Below are 19,746 nucleotides of genomic sequence, written 5' to 3'. Positions count from 1 at the left end.
GTGCGAAACCGAATGGCGTACTGACCTACTGAAAGCGTGCCCTGATGCAGATTGAATAGTGCCTCGGTAGCGGAGGCAAGGCGACCGGGTTCATCAAACACCTTACGAAAGGTGTCTAGAAAAAAGGAGAGTTGAGTGACCACGGGATCGTCTCTCTCCCAGAGGGGGTTAACCCACGCTAGAGCCTCTCCTTCTAAGTGGGACACAATGAAGGCCACCTTGGCACGGTCAGTGGGGTACTGATGTGGCAGCAACTCAAAATGTAACTGGCATTGATTTAAAAACCCTCTACACATCTTGGGGTCGCCACTATAACGCGGGGGTTTAGCCAGCCGAGGGGAGAGGAGCGGAACCGCAGGCTGTGCCGGGGCTGCGGCCGCGGTCTGGAGGGCCAGCAGGCGGTTGTCCACCGAGGCCATGTAGTTCAGGATATGAGCCTGAGTGTCGCGCTGCTGGGCTAGCTCCTGTTGGAGGCCGGCGATCTGGGTGGTACTCCCTGGATCCGAGGCCTGTAGTGACGAGAGACGAGACTCCATGGATTTGAGGAACGACATGATCCTCGCTTGATTTTCCCGCAGGAACAGAAGTTCCTTTTGGGTCGGGGTAGAAGTACCAGCGGGGTCCATGGCCTGATCGTTCTGTAAGGATTCCCAAGGGTGAACCCACTGGACCGCGGCAAGCGAACCTCCCCTGGGCGAGCGGACCAGGTGGACCACCCCCTATACAGGGAGCGTTTGGGACAGGCCCAGGGGAAACTACTCACCACGGCAGCTGGTACCCGAGGACGGAGGTGCACAGTAGAGGGTGCAGCGGGCAGGCGGAAGGATGAGCTGGACTGGAACCGGCAGGACTGGAGGCCAGGAACGGAGGCTGAAGGATACAGGCAGGCAAGGCTGGAACGGCAAGACACGGGTCAGACGCAGGGCACAGGCTGAACACGGAGACGAGATGGCGGGCACTGGGAGGAACACAAGGAACGGTTAGACAGGGAGGACGAGGAAAGGGTAAGAGCAGCAGGGAAAAAGGCAGGCAGGCTGGAGCCAGAGTCACAGAGAGAGGAAGTGACGATCAGGCGGTGAGCTGGAGGAAGAGGCTGCCTCTTATAGAGGCAGGAGTTTCCGGGTCAGGTCAGCAGGGTCAGGAGGGCGGGGAGAAGGCCTGGCTTGGCCTGTAGTGGGACCTGGAGCGCAGGGTGCGCATGCGCCCCGGGCCGAATGCCGGGACAGAGCGCGGGGTGGAGGACAGGCGTGCAGGTGAGCGCGCGCCCGCCACGGGAGCACGCCGGAGGCGGCGGGCGCACCCAGCGCGGGGAGAGGCGGCAGCAGGAGCCGAGGACGCGGCGGGAGCGGCGAGCGTGGAGCCGGCGGTGAGCGTGACAGAGGAAATTATATCAGCAGCTGAGTTCAACAGCGCTGCATGTTCCCAGCCAGCATGGAAAGAGGCCTTAACCCTTTTGGCACTGTTGGAAAGGAAATTCATTTAAAATAGGACACAAAATCACACTGTCTCTAAAGGATATAAGGTAATATATACAAAACCCATATACTTAGCCTCATATTATCCATATGCTTTGGTACCTGTGTAATGCATTTTGTTTGTATAGTCTTGTCCCCTCCTGCTGATTATAACACCCTTTTGCACTGTGTGGTCCACCTTTTTTACATTGTTGTTGAAATTTAATTGTTTTAATTTTGTCCTGTACTTTGTAAGCATATGGCCATTCTTCCCTTTTTACAGAAGTAATTTTATTAGTTATATAAGGCTCAACTATTCATCATATCATATAACAATGGCTACAGAGCTGAATAAAACATTTCGTTTTTTTTTAATTTCTCATCTCCACTGTAATCAAAGAGGTCGTAGCTTGGATTCTTAACTGAAGACTTTTACTATTCCTGATGTTGACAAAACACAAGCAAGAGGTATCATGCAAGGCAAAAAAAAAGAAAACACCACTAGAGAAGGTCAGAATAGGCTTTTTCTGCGTGATATGGAAAGATTGATGTGTCTGCCTACCTTGCACTAATTTTACTTCCGGCCTCTACTGTGATTACAAGTTCAGAGGAAGTAAAGTACGGCTGTGTATCATTACAAATACCTCTCTTTATTTATTCAGGGCATCATAATAATGCTCTGACAATTGTTACATATCCATAGTGACGTATGTGACATGCTGCAGTTCTCATCTCACAGTACTGAGAGTGTGGGGGAGGATGAGGAGATTTAGGCTATGTGCACACGCAGTTTTTTGGCTCTGCGGATTTTGTAGTAAAAACCGCAGATAAATCCGCAGGACTTCGGTTTATCTGCGGTTTTGCCTGCGGTTTTACACCTCATAATGGATGAGGTGTGAAACCGCAGCGGTTCTGCACAAAAGAATTGACATGCTGCGGATTGTAAACCGCAGCAAAACTGCGCATCCGCAGCATGTGCACAGCGTTTTCCAGTTTACTATTGAAAACAATGGTACTGTACAACGCACCTAAATCTGCTGCGGACCCGCAGAGCCTGAAACGCTACGGATCCGCAGCAGAATCCGCACCGTGTGCACATACCCTTAGAGTATGTGCACACGTTGCGGATTTGTCTGCGGATTTTTCAGCACAGAATCAGCATCTCTTTGCAGAAAACGCAGGTGCGTTTTTGATGCGGATTTGATGCGTTTTTTCATTGCGGTTTTGACTGCGGATTTGTCTGCGTTTTTGACAGCAATAAAGATATCTAAACTTTGACAAACTTGACTAAGGAAGAAAAAAATTGTGATGTCATTTTCTTGCCTATCCCTCTTCTTCCATTCTCCATTTTGCAAAAACAAACCAATATAAGTGGACGGTTGTGTGTCACATACACTGCTCTGGATCTCTGCCAGCTATATGGGCATTAGCCCCAATGCCTGTAATAAATATAGATAAGTATTTTTTAATGTCATACAGCTATGCTCTCTTCCCGTTTCTCACAGTAGATGCTACCAGTGCAATCTGCGTGACCTAGTCAGGAGAGCAGGACCCCTATGAATTATCTCCTGATGCGTGTGATAGATGCAAAAAGGTGTTTGTAATGACACCCAGCTCTTCTCACCCTTATGTAATCAAAGTAGATGCTCACAGTGGGATCTTTGTGACTTGGGGGCAGAGTACTGTTGCGTGTCCTGTCAGAACATACAGGGAAAGTAGGTTTAGGTCTTCTCTGCCAGAGTTTTCTGCCTTTTTTTCTCCTGTATGACACCCCCTACTATTAATTGGCCAAAAGTCAAGCAGGGAAAAAGTATACACCCACATTGAGGAATCTCTGCTAATGCCCTCTTTATGATAGTGGAAATTATTATAGTAGGTGTCATAAACTTTAGTGGCTAATATCTCAGCAATGGAGCTGAGAAATTAAAAAAAATATGTTTTATTAGTCTTGCAGTTACAGTTCCATTATGTGGCCAATTTAACAAGCTATAAGTGATGAGAGGTTCTCTTTACGTGTGGTGTTGGGTGTTTTGGCCTGCCCACTGTTGCAGATGTTGCATTGGTTCCAAGGAGCCTCAAGTTATGATTCTGTCTGGGAGGACACAAAGTGCAGTTATGGAACTTACGAGTAGGTAATGCTCAAACCAAATGATCTTAACTGCCTTACAGCTCAGATCAGGCTGTGTGAATGTAATCATCGGTGGAATTGTTCTTGTTATTACTACCGTGTTCCTGGTGCGTTAAGATGTAACTATAAACCACAGATACACATGGCTGAGAATTATTGTATTGGGATCTTTAAAAGAGCTGATATTAAAAAGACATCTTGCTGGCTTTAAAATATATCTACCTGATTTGATTATCCATTTTAAACAAACAAGAACAAAATAAGGATTCTTATAACACAAGTGTGCTCTAATTGCAGGCTTTTAACAGCGCCCTACTGAGCACACAGTTCTGATTTGAAACGCTGATAGTCAAAGGAAAGCTTAGCGTGACCACAGGTAAATCCTAATAACTCAAAGTTTTCTCTTAAAATGGAATTATTCTGTACAGCTGGATAGATTAGTAAGAAACAGCAGGCAAGGAGAAATAGATTTTTTTTTTTCTAGCTAAATTAAACTTTCAGATTAAAGGATTTGCCCCAAAATATTCTCAGCAAAGGTGAGGCCAGCACTTAAGGGTATTGAAGGTATTATGTGCGTCTAGAGATCTGCTGGGGAGGAATACAAAAAAACAGGAACATTTTATTGATTAAAAGTCCTCAGATTAATGCTGGGTGCAGCTGTCGAGCAGGCGGATTTAACAAGGAAGAAGATTCAGGTATTTGAAAGCATTATAATAATAGCATTGCTTTTACTAGCCCTTGTATTTAATATGCAGCAAGGCTCTGGCAGCGCACCACTGATTTGATTGGCAAAGTATAAACATATGTGGTTTCATCAAGACTTAATGACCTTATAGTCCCTATGAAGATGAAGGTCAATTCAGGCTAAATATTGGTATATTGTATGTGTAAAAGATGAGAAAATGCTATTTCAGAACTATGTATTTCAGTGCAGTTTCTTTAAGCTACTATGTGTAGGGTTGAGCATAAGCTACAGTATGTGTAGGTAGAGTTGAGCGAAACGGATCGAAAAATTTCAAAAGTCGCCGACTTTTGTTAAAGTCGGGTTTCATGAAACGAAATCCGACCCTAGGGTGAGGTCGGCCAGGAGCTCGGCGACTTTAGCGCCAAAGTCACGTTTCAAAAGTTTGTTTTCCGCCCTTTTTCAGCCAATCAGGATCCACGGACACTGTGGGCAATGTGATGACATAGGCAGGGGTCACCACCATCTTTGAGAAGGGCATGCAAGTGATTGGCTTGCTTTGTGGGGCGTCACAGGGGGTATAAAAGGGCGTGCACGCCGACCGCCATGTTACTCATGCTGATCTCAGAATAGGGAGAGCTGCTGCTGCTGCTGATTCTGTAGGGAGAGCGTTAGGCAGGGAAGAAGACACCAAAAACTGCTTCTACTGCTAGCGATTTTGCCTGTACAACACACCAGTCACTGTGTGTGCAGTGCAAGTGGAGGCTGTATTTTGCTGGATTAGCTGTATTGGTTGTTAGGCTGCCTTATAAGGCTTCCTGACAGCTGCATTGCTGTTTTCCCACTGCTCTGCAAACTGCTTTTTTAAAAGCAATCCAAATTTTTTTTTTGTCCTGGTGAGGTACTGAGCGTGCATTTTTTCACACCATACAGCGGTGTACGCTCCTCACACAGTACCGTGTAACGGCTGTTATCACGGCCACAGTGAAGCTATCTGTGTGTGACTCTGTAAGGATAAGTCGAGGACATGTTCCATTCTTACAGACCTCCACCTTCTAGTTTTGTCTGGTTTTCAAACAGTTAAATATATTTGCTATTTGATCACATTCAAAACTATAGAGAGGCAGCGTGTGTCAGTCCGTATACTTAAAAAACACGGAGCTTGACAATATTACGGACACCGGACAGCGGTGTAAGTGCACGCTCCTCTCTCAGTACCGTGTAATGGCTGTTATCATGGCCACAGTGAAGCTATCTGTGTGTGACTCTGTAAGGATAAGTCGAGGACCTGTTCCGATCTTACAGACCTCCACCTTCTAGTTTTGTCTGGTTTTCAAACAGTTAAGTATATTTGCTGTTTGATCACATTCAAAACTATAGAGAGACAGCGTGTGTCAGTCCGTATACTTAAAAAACACGGAGCTTGACAATTTTACGGACACCGGACAGCGGTGTACGTGAACGCTCCTCTCTCAGTACCATGTAACGGCTGTTATCACGGCCACAGTGAAGCTATCTGTGTGTGACTCTGTAAGAATAAGTCGAGGACATGTTCCGTTCTTACAGACCTCCACTCTAGGGAGATTCCTATTCTGCCCAATTCTATATAACCTTGTAGTTTGTCATAACCTAGCCAATTTCTGCCTGTGACATAGCGGTGTGATATTCACTGGGCCTCACACAATCCAACAGTGTCCACAAGTGTGTTCAGAAATTCTACATCTCCCCTGTCCTATAGTGACATTTTTCACACCTGCGACATTGAGCCTGTGACATAGCGGTGTGATATTCACTGGGCCTCACACAATCCAACAGTGTCGACAAGTATGTTCAGAAATTCTACATCTCCCCTGTCCTATAGTGACATTTTAAACACCTGCGACATTGAGCCTGTGACATAGAGGTGTGATATTCACTGGGCCTCACACAATCCAACAGTGTCCACAAGTATGTTCAGAAATTCTACATCTCCACTGTCCTATAGTGACATTTTTCACACCTGCGACATTGAGCCTGTGACATAGGGGTGTGATATTCACTGGGCCTCACACAATCCAACAGTGTCCACAAGTGTGTTCAGAAATTCTACATCTCCCCTGTCCTATAGTGACATTTTTCACACCTGCGACATTGAGCCTGTGACATAGCGGTGTGATATTCACTGGGCCTCACACAATCCAACAGTGTCCACAAGTGTGTTCAGAAATTCTACATCTCCCCTGTCCTATAGTGACATTTTTCACACCTGCGACATTGAGCCTGTGACATAGCGGTGTGATATTCACTGGGCCTCACACAATCCAACAGTGTCCACAAGTGTGTTCAGAAATTCTACATCTCCCCTGTCCTATAGTGACATTTTTCACACCTACGACATTGAGCCTGTGACATAGCGGTGTGATATTCACTGGGCCTCACACAATCCAACAGTGTCCACAAGTGTGTTCAGAAATTCTACATCTCCCCTGTCCTATAGTGACATTTTTCACACCTACGACATTGAGCCTGTGACATAGCGGTGTGATATTCACTGGGCCTCACACAATCCAACAGTGTCCACAAGTGTGTTCAGAAATTCTACATCTCCCCTGTCCTATAGTGACATTTTTCACACCTGCGACATTGAGCCTGTGACATAGCGGTGTGATATTCACTGGGCCTCACACAATCCAACAGTGTCCACAAGTGTGTTCAGAAATTCTACATCTCCCCTGTCCTATAGTGACATTTTTCACACCTGCGACATTGAGCCTGTGACATAGCGGTGTGATATTCACTGGGCCTCACACAATCTAATAGTGTCCACAAGTGTGTTCAGAAATTCTACATCTCCCCTGTCCTATAGTGACATTTTTCACACCTGCGACATTGAGCCTGTGACATAGTGGTGTGATATTCACTGTGCCTCACACAATCCAACAGTGTCCACAAGTGTGTTCAGAAATTCTACATCTCCCCTGTCCTATAGTGACATTTTTCACACCTGCGACATTGAGCCTGTGACATAGCGGTGTGATATTCACTGGGCCTCACACAGTCCAACAGTGTCCACAAGTGTGTTCAGAAATTCTACAACTCCCCTGTCCTATAGTGACATTTTTCACACCTGCGACATTGAGCCTGTGACATAGCGGTGTGATATTCACTGGGCCTCACACAATCTAACAGTGTCCACAAGTGTGTTCAGAAATTCTACATCTCCCCTGTCCTATATAAACCTTGTACCTTGTTTTACATTACTATATAGTTTGTGGGATTTTGTGTACATTTTTACGAAAAATGAGGAAGGCTGGTGGAAGAGGCCGTGGTATTGGGCGGGGGTTGCCAGCTGGTAACGATGGTGTTGGTGGTGAATCTGATGGTAGTGGCAAAAGCAAAATAGGACCGAATGCAGGAGGTGTTGAGCCTGCGTCATCGTCTGGCTACACAAGGCCTCAAAGGCTTAGTTTTCTAGGAGTTGGCAAACCGCTTTTAAAGCCAGAGCTTCAGGAAAAAGTTTTGGCTTACATTGCTAACTCATCCTCCAGCTCTATCGCCTCCTCTTCTGAAGTTGTAAAAAATAAAAGCACTGAGTCATCATTGGAGGCTCATGTTCATGAACCACACCTTTCCTTGTGTCCTTCACCCCAACCAAGATTGAAGGATGACGCAGGCAATACAACTGATTACTCCATGGAGCTGTTTTCACATACCATGCCTGGGCTATCAAGTGAAATGGTGAATTACCCAGGCCAAGATGAATCTGACATGGAGTGCACTGATGCACAGCCACTGATAGATGATTCTGCTGGTACATTCACTCAGAGCACTACATTGTCCTCGCAGTGTACAGAGCCAGATTCTGACCCTGATGAGACTCAGGTGCCCCTTCCCGCACACTATACCACCATACACGGTGACACAGAGGAAGGTGCACATGACATTGAAGAGGAGGTGATGGATTACCCAGTTGTTGACCCAGATTGGCATCCATTGGGGGAAGAGGGTGCTGCTTCCAATAGCTCAGATGAGGAGGAGCATCCACAGCAGACATCGACATCGCAACAGCTGTTATCTGGCAGGCCCGGAGCACTCCAAAGACAGGTTCCAAAAATCAAAAGAGTTGCTGGACAGCTTGTCCAGACGGTCAAAATAGCACAGCGTGCTAGGCCGCAAAATGTCTTCCAAAGTAGGAAGAGTGCAGTGTGGCACTTTTTTGAACAAAATCCTCATGATCAGGCCAAGGTTTTCTGTAAGAAGTGCGCAAAGACCTTTAGCCGAGGGAAAAATCTGAAAAATTTGAATACCAGTTGCATGCTTAGACATTCAACCAGCATGCACTTGCAAGCATTGGCACAACACCAAACCTCAAGTACCACATGTGCAACTGATCACAAAGAAGGTAGTCAGCAACGCTACATTGTTTCCCCCACTGTAAGCTCACCGGTTAGCAAAGCAGCAAATGTTGAGGTGTCGTTGCAAGGCCAAAGCAGTCAGGGAATCCCACTGTTATATCAACGAAAGACTGAATCTAGGCCATCAGAAAGAACACCAACTCCATCACCATCATCAACCCTCTCTCAGTCCGCCCTGTCCACCGCTAGTTCCACCATATGCAGCTCTCAAGTCCAGCTCACCCTCCCAGAGACTATGAGTAGGTCAAGAAAGTACTCAGTCTCTCATCCGCGTACACTGGGTTTGAACGCCCACATTGCCAAACTAATCTCGTTAGAGATGATGCCCTATCGGTTGGTGGAAAGCGCAGCTTTCCGTGAACTCATGGCCTATACAGTACCACGCTATGACCTACCCAGTCGCCACTTCTTCTCTCGCAAAGCCATCCCAGCCCTCCACCATCATGTGAAAGACCGCATTGTCCATGCACTCAAGCAGTCAGTGAGTGGAAAGGTGCACCTCACAACAGATGCATGGCCCAGTCGGCATGGCCAGGGCCGTTACGTGTCCATCACTGCACACTGGGTTAATGTGGTGGATGGAGGGTCCACAGGGGACAGCGGTGGTGGGACAGTGCTGCCTAGCCCACGGTATAGGAAACAGTTGGCTGTAGGCGTTCGACCCTCCTCCTCCAGAAGCGAAAGCTCGTCCACAGAGTGCAGTCGTAAAAGCACTCCATCTGCAGCTGCCACTGTTGCACACGAGGTGTCTCCCTATCGAGCAGCTAGTGGAAAGCGTCAGCACGCTGTGTTGCAGATGATGTGTTTGGGTGACAGACACACCGCGGAGGTGCTGGCCGAGTACTTTCAGCGACATACTGAGTCATGGCTGGGCAGTATACATCTTGAGGCAGGCAAGGTAGTGATAACGGCCGTAATTTTGTGGCAGCCATAGCCCTTTCAAAACTCAGCCACATACCTTGCTTGGCTCACACCTTGAACCTCGTGGTGCAGTGCTTCCTCAACAATTATCCAGAGTTAACAGCCCTGCTCCAGAAGGTGCGAAGACTGTGCGCGCACATCCGCCGGTCGCCTGTACACTCCATTCGTATGCAGAAGCTGCAGCGATTGCTCCACCTTCCCAACCACCGCCTCATTATCGACATTGCAACAAGGTGAAACTCCACCCTGCACATGGTTGAGCGGCTGTGCGAACAGAGGCAGGCCATAATGCATTTGTGGGAGGATACACGGCCAGGCACTTTGAGAGCAGACATGGAGTTGACAGGTGTGCAGTAGTCGAAGCTGAAAGACCTCTGTAAAGTCCTTCAGTGTTTTGAGGAATGCACACGGCTGGTAAGCGCAGACGACGCCATCCTAAGCATGAGCATCCCACTTATGCGTCTGCTCATGCAAACTTTGACGCACCTTAAGGAGCAGGCGTCTGCAGCCAATGTTGACGAGGAGGAAGAGGAGGAGGGAATCTTTGATGACATTCAGCCATTGTCTGCTCATGGACCTCTCTTGGACGAGGTGGAGGAAGAAGAGGAGGAGGAGGATGATGATGGGGATGATTACTTAGGGTAGGAGTTTGCATCTCGTGGGGCAAGTGAAAATGTTGGCGTGGCAAGGTCTGGTACAGGGTTTGTGCGTGACTAGAGGAATGTGGATTTGCCAGAAAGTGCTCCTCCAACTAGCACTCGCAGTGCATCATTGACACCGGGAACATTGGCCCAAATGTCAGATTATGCCTTGCAGATCCTAAAAATGGGACCCCCGCATTGCCAAAATGATGAATGATGATGACTACTGGTTGGCCAGCATCCTGGATCCACGCTATAAAGGCAAATTACAAAACATCATGCCACACGAGAACCTTGACCTAATATTGGCTAATAAACAAGCAACTCTGGTAAACCGGTTGGTTGAGGCATTCCCAGCACACAGCAGCAGTGATGGTTCTCACACGAGCCGTACGGGCCGGGGGCAGCTTGGCAGAGGTGTTCATGGTGCACACAGCAGAAGTGGCGTTGGAGACAGGGGTTTCATGACAATGTTGTGGACTGATTTTTCAAGTACCGCTCACACAACTGGTAATACTGCATCGATGGAAAGTGACAGGAGACAGCAGTTGTCAACTATGGTTACAAACTACTTTTCCTCCCATATCGATGTTCTCCCACACAGGTCATTCCCCTTTGACTATTGGGCCGCTAAACTGGACACCTGGCCTGAATTGGCATAATATGCCTTACAGGAGCTCGCTTGCCCAGCTGCAAGTGTGCTATCGGAAAGAGTCTTCAGTGCAGCTGGATCAATCCTGACAGAAAAAAGGACCCGTCTGTCAACCCAAAATGTGGATGATCTAACCTTCATTAAAATGAACCATGCATGGGTTTCCAAGGATTTTGTCCCACCTTCCCTTGATGACACATAGGTTGCCAGAAAAATGGCTTGCTTTGGTCCTCCTCCTATTCCGCGAACTTGACCTATTTCGCCTTTTGCAGCAGCTGATTGTCCCACATCAACATATGCCACTTTGTAAACCGCCCTATCTGGGCTGCCCCCCCCCATGGCCGGGGTCACCACCTAGCGCACGAAACCGTGCGAGTGCCGTTGCCCTGGACAGGTGGGTAGGACAACTTTTGGGCGCGGGCACTGGCACAGGGTCCCTCATAGTGCAATCAAGTGTCTCTGACGCTGGTGGTGCACACCCGCCATCAGACACACCGCCGTACTATGAGGGGCCCAGTGCCAGTACCGACGCCCACGAGTGTGCCCCCCTTGCTTGGGCAGGGCCCCAGCATTTGCAATGTTTAACTCTCCCTGCTCCTCCGCTGTGTAGTCTGGGCTGTCAAATCCTTCACTGGGAGTGCCACTACAAATTGATTGAACTGAAAGATGATGGTTAAGATGTAGCTGTGCCCTGTCCTGCTGGCCGGGCTCTAGCTCCAGATGATCAATGGCTTCCATTTCTTATGGACGTCGACTCACAATGACATGCAGTGGTGGTTTATCATCAGCTTTCACAGTTTTCCTACTCACAAACGTGTGACATTCCGGCGCACATTTTAAAATGTGCCCTCTCATGCCAATCAAATAGAATCGCCTACGGCCTGAGGCTTCTGTCTTTTGCACTCCAAAGTTACGTGACAGATCATGATAGCCAGTGAGCACCATGTTTACATCGTTCCCTGTGATAAAAATTTGATTGAGATGAGTAACAGTGATGGAATCAACGGAAGTGTGATACAGCAAGACTTTATTCACAAAAAAATGTTTTCACTGTCTCAACACACAAATTAATTGAGGGTAAGCATCGCCTATGAGAATTGTGACGGAAGTTTTTCCCGTGAATAGTAATTCCTAGATTTCTGCAATCACTAGCCTGTATGTCAGTAATTGTATGCATCTCATTTCCTATTGCGGAGAGGCTGGACTGTATTACTGAGACAAAAATATATATGAAGATTTAAAAATAACACCAAAAGTATATAGTTGTGTACGCCTCAAATGCATTTCCTTTTTTCCACTTTTTAGATTGCTGTGTAATCCATACTGAGAACACGGAGATTTTACATGTTTAAACTATGCTATATATACAGTCATATGTTAAAGTTTGTGCACCCCTATTAATGTTAACCTTTTTTCTTTATAACAATTTTGTTTTTTGCAACAGCTATTTCAGTTTCATATATCTAATAACTGATGGACTCAGTTATATTTCTGAATTCAAATGAGGTTTATTGTACTAACAGAAAATGTGCAATCTGCATTTAAACAAAATTTGACCGGTGCAAAAGTATGGGCACCCTTATCATTTTCTTGATTTGAACACTCCTAACTACTTTTTACTGACTTCCTGAAGCACTAAATTGGTTTTGTAACCTCAATGAGCTTTGAACTTCATAGCCAGGTGTATCAAATCATGAGAAAAGGTATTTAAGGTGGCCACTTGCAAGTAGTTCTCCTATTTGATTTTCCTATGAAGAGTGGCATCATGGGCTCCTCAAAACAACTCTCAAATTATCTGAAAACAAAGATTATTCAACATAGCTTTTCAGGGGAAGGATACAAAATGTCTCAGAGATTTAACCTGTCAGTTTCCACTGTGAGGAACATAGTAAGGAAATGGAAGAGCACAGGTACAGTTCTTGTTAAGCCCAGAAGTGGCAGGCCAAGAAAAATATCAGAAAGGCAGAGAAGAAGAATGGTGAGAACAGTCAAGGACAATCCACAGAGCACCTCCAAAGACCTGCAGCATCATCTTGCTGCAGATGGTGTCACTGTGCATCGGTCATCAATACAGCACACTTTGCACAAGGAGAAGCTGTATGGGAGAGTGATGCGAAAAAAACTGTTTCTACAAGCACGCCACAAACAGAGTCGCCTGAGGTATGCAAAAGCACATTTGGACAAGCCAGTTACATTTTGGAAGAAGGTCCTGTGGACTGATGAAACAAAGATTGAGTTGTTTGGTCATACAAAAAGGAGTTATGCATGGAGGCTAAAAAACACAGCATTCCAAGAAAAACACTTGCTACCCACAGTAAAATTTGGTGGAGATTCCATCATGCTTTGGGGCTGTGTGGCCAATGCCGGCACCGGGAATCTTTTTAAAGTTGAGGGTCACATGGATTCAACTCAGTATCAGCAGATTCTTGACAATAATGTGCAAGAATCAGTGACGAAGCTGAAGTTACGCAGGGGATGGATATTTCAGCAAGACAATGATCCAAAACACCGCTCCAAATCTACTCAGGCATTCATGCAGAGGAACAATTACAATGTTCTGGAGTGGCCATCCCAGTCCCCAGACCTGAATATCATTGAACATCTGTGGGATGATTTGAAGCGGGCTGTCCATGCTCGGCGACCATCAAACTTAACTGAACTGGAATTGTTTTGTAAACAGGAATGGTCACAAATACCTTCATCCAGGATCCAGGAACTCATTAATAGCTACAGGAAGCGACTAGAGGCTGTTATTTTTGCAAAAGGAGGATCTACGAAATATTAATGTCACTTTTATGTTGAGGTGCCCATACTTTTGCACCGGTCAAATTTTGTTTAAATGCAGATTGCACATTTTCTGTTAGTACAATAAACCTCATTTGAATTCAGAAATATAACTGAGCCCATCAGTTATTAGATATATGAAACTGAAATAGCTGTTGCAAAAACCAAAATTGTTATAAAGAAAAAAGGTTAACATTAATAGGGGTGCCCAAACTTTAACATATGACTGTACCTGCTATCCAATGATAAAGTACCCTTTCTCAACTTTGTACAATCTGGTCAAATCCATACTGAGCCTGAGAACATCTGAGTCTGCCTCCTGATCTATAGACATATATTTTTAATGTGTAAACTAGGCTACATATATACGTATTATTCGGTGAAACTGTACCCTTTATCAACTTTCTACAATGTTGTTGAATCCATACTGGGCCTGAGAACGGCTGCCGAGCTGTTAAGCAAGCTACAGCACCTTTGGTTTGGACACGTAATTTTTTCAAGAATGACGGTTAGGCCTAACTCCGGAATTGCGGTTGACCTGAACTTACTGGGAAATCATCGTTCGTTCGCAGGGAATAATCTGAATCCCAGATCCCCATCACTAGCCGGGTTCAGCAGGTTATCTGCACCTGTAAGCGACAAAAGCTGGTCCTTTCAGTGTAGCGTGCATGCAGCCCTGGACATGTACGGGAATACTAGACCTGTTATTGCTCGATCTCACGTGCCAGAGCCTCGCTTATCCCTCTAGTAAGCTTGACACGTACTGCGGGGGCATGCCGGAGTCTCGGTTGTTAACGGAATAAAGCTGAGAAATCGCTAGCACAACTACAAACACACATACCACACCACACACAGAATCGACAAAGCTTTCAAAGTGTGCATCTTTTCTTTTGGTGGCATGGTTGTGGTTTCCCGGGTGGAGTCCAATTAAGCCACAGGCTTTTGGACATTCCTTTTAGGTTCAGCTTTGCAATCATACTGCCCCCGGAAACCAAAAACTTTGCCTTCATGGACGCTGTTTGGAGGTTCGTGGGAATAACGCCGCCCGCTCAGCAGTCGGCATATGGGTCGCCCTCCCAGGGCTGTGGGGTACTCGGTACCGGGCCGGTGTCAGTGGGATGTGTCACAGCAGCGGGGACCCGGACGGTGGCCCTGGGCGCCCATGTAAATGGCGTGGTATAATGGTAAAGAGTTTATATAGATAGTTTGATGCCACCTGTGGTGTTCGGCAACATAGATGTTAGGCCGACGCTGCATGCAGATCCTCTGGGACTGATGGTGTTGTGCAGCAAAGATGGTGAAGCTCCCCACAGGTGGAGCTTGAGTCCCAGGGAAGTGTAGATGTAGTGATGGGGGAAAGGCAAAGGCGGTGTAGGTGCTGGTACCCAGATGTAGCGGTGCTGGAATAACTGTAGGACACCAGAGCGTGCAGTTCCAAAGCTTTACTCACAGTCTGCTGGTTACACAGATGCCTGCCTCTGTGCTGTGTCCTCCGGGTCAGGACCTCAGCCAACCTCCGGGACCAAAATGGAAAGCTCCCTTCCAACACTCCGCCAACATGTACCTTCCTGAACGTCTCCTTTCTAGCGCTTGTGGGGGAAGCACTCACAGGACCGTGGTTCACTGAAGCGCCTCCTGTCTAACAGATGTTCCTCAGACTTTACTTGTATGGCAGACAGCTGTAGCCTTTTCCTTCTGGCTCCCACACGTCGATGCTGGGGCCTCCGAGCCTTAGTTGGGTACAGAGCATTTATAGCTGCTACTTCCCCCGGTTTCTGCTGCAGGAACGTCAGTGTCCCTACAAACTCGGAGACAGGAATCGGGACCATGCGCTCCAGCTAGGAGTGAGCCTTAACTCTGCTCATCCTCCAGCTCCCCTTCTCACGTCCACACACTTCCCCTTCCCTGCACAGAGTGCCCTAACTTACCTCCTCCCGACCACAGAGAGCAGCTCCTCAGCAGTCAGGTTCAGAGGTCTCCCTGCTAGCCTGGAGTGGGAAATGTGTTGGGTGTTGGTTTCACTGCTAGAGAGATCCTTTGTTGCTCCCAAGCTTGACAACACACTCCCTAGGAGGAAGATAATGCCACAGTGGCGACCGTACTCTTGGGGACGCCACAAGTGCACTGAGGCCCAGCCACTGCTGGATGATACTGCTGGTACATTGACCCAGACCACTACATTCCCCTCGCACTCTACACTGCCAGAATCTGACCCAGAGGAAACTCAGGTTCCCCTTCCCACATACTATACCACCTTACACGGTGACAAAGAGGAAGGTGCAGATGAAAGTGCAGGTTCCTTGAGCAGGTGGGGGGGCATACTCATGGGCGATGGCACTGGCACAGGGCACCGCATAGTACGCAAAAGTGTCTCTGCCGGTGGGAGGGCCTAAACAGCCAAGTGCAGTGAGATGGAAGATGGGGACGACAAAGAGTTCAGAGTAGTGCAGGGATTCCCTAGCAAGGAGACTTATGTAATTGTTTTCAATGTTGGGACAGCAATTTTTGGGGAGCACTATACTCTGGTGAATGCTGTATGGGGCCCACCATTCACTGGAGCATTCCAAAGGTGGACATCAGACACTGGAGCAGCATTTACAGGGCCCATTATACACTAGAGCAGTAGAAATGGGGCCCATTATATATGGAGCATTATTTGGGCCCATAAGACAGTAGAGCTTCATCCATTGGGACAAACATATACTATAGCATTATGTGGAGCTCATCATATACGGTTTGAAACATTATATGGGATCAATGATTCCATATGGAGAAATATATGGGCCTCATTACTCTGTATAGCGCACTAAGCGCTGGCCATAATACTGTATGGAGTTATATACTGTCCGTTTTTGGAGGTATTGGAGAATTTAAAATGGATATCAGTCATGAGATGTAAGAAGTGAAGTATTTTTCATTGCACTATACTGGTATGTGTTAAAGGGGCGCTTTTGGCCTTCGGCCCACGAAAACCTGGAGCCAGCCCTACCCCCCACAACTGTAGCCAAATAACCCCCATTTTTCAGTATGTAACTAGTATTATGAAGTAAATTAAGGTTGACAAACTTAAGTAATAAGAATTGATGCTTTTGGCATTCAAATGGGCACTGTAGGCGTGTTTCCTGTCCTCCTCTCACTGCCGATTTTAATTCTCCATTGACTTACATTGGGTTTCGTGTTTCGGTCGGACCCCCGACTTTTCCCTATAGTCGGACGATTTTGCTCGACCCGACTTTTGGAAAAGTCAGTTTTCATGAAACGAAACTCGACCCTAAAAAAACAAAAGTCGCTCAACTCTATGTGTAGGGTTTACAGGAAGATCAGTTCCAGTAAAATGAGTTATTTCATAAGAAAAACCCCAATGGGATCTAGAGAAATAGGATTCCAACTCACCGGTCTCGCAGAATAATCCTCGTACGGGAGCTTGGACACATGAGTATGTTGGATAACAACATAGAAGAGGATATCCAGCACTCTGTAGGTGGACTAAAGATATGAACAAAGTACAAAGCATCTGTAGTAAGGTGGCCCAGCTTGGGATTCCCTAGACTCCCTATTCCAATGCTGGTGATTTTTTCCTGCCTCCTGAGGTCTTAGTGTGGCGCTCCTGAGGATTCAGTTGCCACAGATGTACTGCACCTCCTCCTGAGGTGTGGTGCCCCACCATCCAGGTGAGTTGGAGGCTCCTGACCAAGCTCCAACACTTGCATCTCACACAACACAGTAGTTCAGCAAAGCCACATTGAGGCTCCCTGCTTGGAGTGTAGCAGAGCACCTTTGGTGGCTCCCTTCTTGGAACACGAAATGTGCTGGGAGGCGGGTGGAGTTAGAATACATAAAAGAGCAGGAAGGTTTAGAATTTCAGGTCAGTCAGTCAGAGAGGAGTGAGGAGAGAAGATCCCTGGGAGGGGGATGGAGGAAGGAGGTGCTGCAGCAGATCTCAGTGACCTGGGTCTGCTGGCACGGGAAAGGAAAGAAAGAGAAAGACATTGAACAGAAACCTGATTTTCCATAAGAAGGAAAGACTAGTACGGAACGTAGGAGTAAAAGGGAACAGAGGACATGGGTTAGAGGAAGAACCCTGCCTAGAAGTTCTAAGCGCAAGGCCGGGGCCCGGTCCCCGAGGTTGTATGGATACTAATGATCCTGCAGCAGACACCAGAGGAGTAGTGGGCTGTAAATGCACTACTCCCATCTCAGACTTGGGGCACAACAGCAACTTGGATAGTGAGCCGGGACTTAGGAGTAAGGAGTCCCCGAAGCAGGCTACAGCTGTCTGCCATACAAGTAAAGTTCTTGGGAACATCTGTCAGGAGGAACTCCAGTGTAACTCAGTACTAGGAGTGCTTTACACTAAAGGCGCTATAAGAGGAGACGTTCAGAAAGGCACATGTTGGCGGAGTGTTGGAAAGAAGCATTCCATCTGACATCTGGTACCACTCTCTCGGCTACCTTCTGCATGGGGCCTGGCAGCGTTGTTTATTAAGCATGTTTTCCGCCTGCATGGCATGCCGGATAAGATTGTCAGCGGCCGGGGTACTCAGTTTGCGTCTCGGTTCTGGAGAGAGCTCTGTTCCCTGCTCAGCATTGAGCTAAATCTCTCCTTGACCTATCATCTCGAGACGAATGGGTTGGTAGAGAGAGCCAACCAGACCCTGTTCACATATCTCTTACATTTTGTCTCGGCCAGGCAGGATGACTGGGAATCCTTGTTGCCATGGGTGGAGTTCACTTTGAACAATGCTGTGGCCGATTCCACCGGTCAGACCCCATTCCTCCTAAATTACGGCCAGCATCCACGCGTCCCTGTGCCCATGCCTGTGTCATCAACCGACTCTAGGGTGGCAGACTGGGCGGTGGAGGCACGCGATATTTGGGATCGCACTCAGGATGCTATCTGGGCCTCAAAGGAGAGAATGAGGATCTCCGCTGACGCACATCGGCACCCTGCTCTGACCTTCACCCCTGGCGACTTAGTGTGGCTCTCCGCCCGAAACATCAGGATGCGGGTCGAGTCCACTAAGTTCGCACCGCGCTACATTGGCTCCTTCAAGGTCCTCGAGCAGATCAACCCTGTGGTGTACCATCTGGCCCTTCCACCACACTTGGCTATCTCTGACACATTCCATGTGTCCGTCCTTAAGCCTGTTCACATGTCCCGGTTCTCTGAGCCATCTGCCGGGAAATCAGACCTGTCTTCGGATGAGTTTGAGGTCAATGCCATAGTGGGATGCAAGGTGATGTGGGGCGAAAAGTGTTATTTGGTGGATTGGAAGGGTCATGGTCCAGAGACTCGGACCTGGGAGCCAGTGGAGAACATCCACGCTCCACTTCTCATTGCAGAATTTGAGTGAAGCGAGGCTCAGAGAGGAGGGTGCCCTAGGAGGGGCGGTAATGTTAAGCGTCGGGTTCCTGTCGTTGCACAGCGGGAATCCCGAGCCTTGCTTCCGGCGGTCTCCCATTCCTCTCCAGCCACAGAGGAGGTTGCTCAGCAGTCTCGACGGTCCCGGCGCTCTGCCCTGACTAGCTCCGTGGGTTTGGTTGCTGCTGCCACCTCTGGGCCAACTATAGCAACGCATGCTGGTCAGCAGCGAGTCTCTCTAGGGACTAAGTCCTCCTGTTGGTCCACTGAGCATGCGCGTGGAGCGATCTCCCATTGGAGATCGAAGGTCACGTGCTCAGGTCCTGCTCGTGTTCGGATTGGCCCATCCGAGAAGCTAGGAAGGTCCCGGACACTTGCGGCTATAAAAGGTTCACATGGCCGCTCGGCCATGCGCTAGGATAGACTGTATTTTCAGACTGAATGACTCATTAAGAAACCCCTACCCTTGGTACGCATGTGTTGTGCAGCCTAGCCTGCTAGCGCCCAGGCTTAGGCGTTGGTAGGTCAGAGGTTGAGTCAGGCATCAGTCCTCACCAGTGACTCGGCACGCCTCAGTGCACGTGCTCCACACTCCATAGCCAGCATCTATAGCGGCGCTCACTGCAGCGATGCCGCGCGCTCAGTGGGCCTAGAGGGACTCTAACCCCGTGTCCTTGGGGTAGAGTTCTGTGGCTGTACACTGTGCGCTCTTTTGGCTGGGCTCTGTG

The sequence above is a fragment of the Dendrobates tinctorius genome, unplaced genomic scaffold, assembly GCF_039654945.1.
Source record: "Dendrobates tinctorius isolate UK_male_01 unplaced genomic scaffold, ASM3965494v1 ptg000029l, whole genome shotgun sequence".
Taxonomy (NCBI): Eukaryota; Metazoa; Chordata; class Amphibia; order Anura; family Dendrobatidae; genus Dendrobates; species Dendrobates tinctorius.
The sequence above is the reverse complement of the archived record's forward strand: the minus strand, read 5'-3'. Positions refer to the sequence as shown.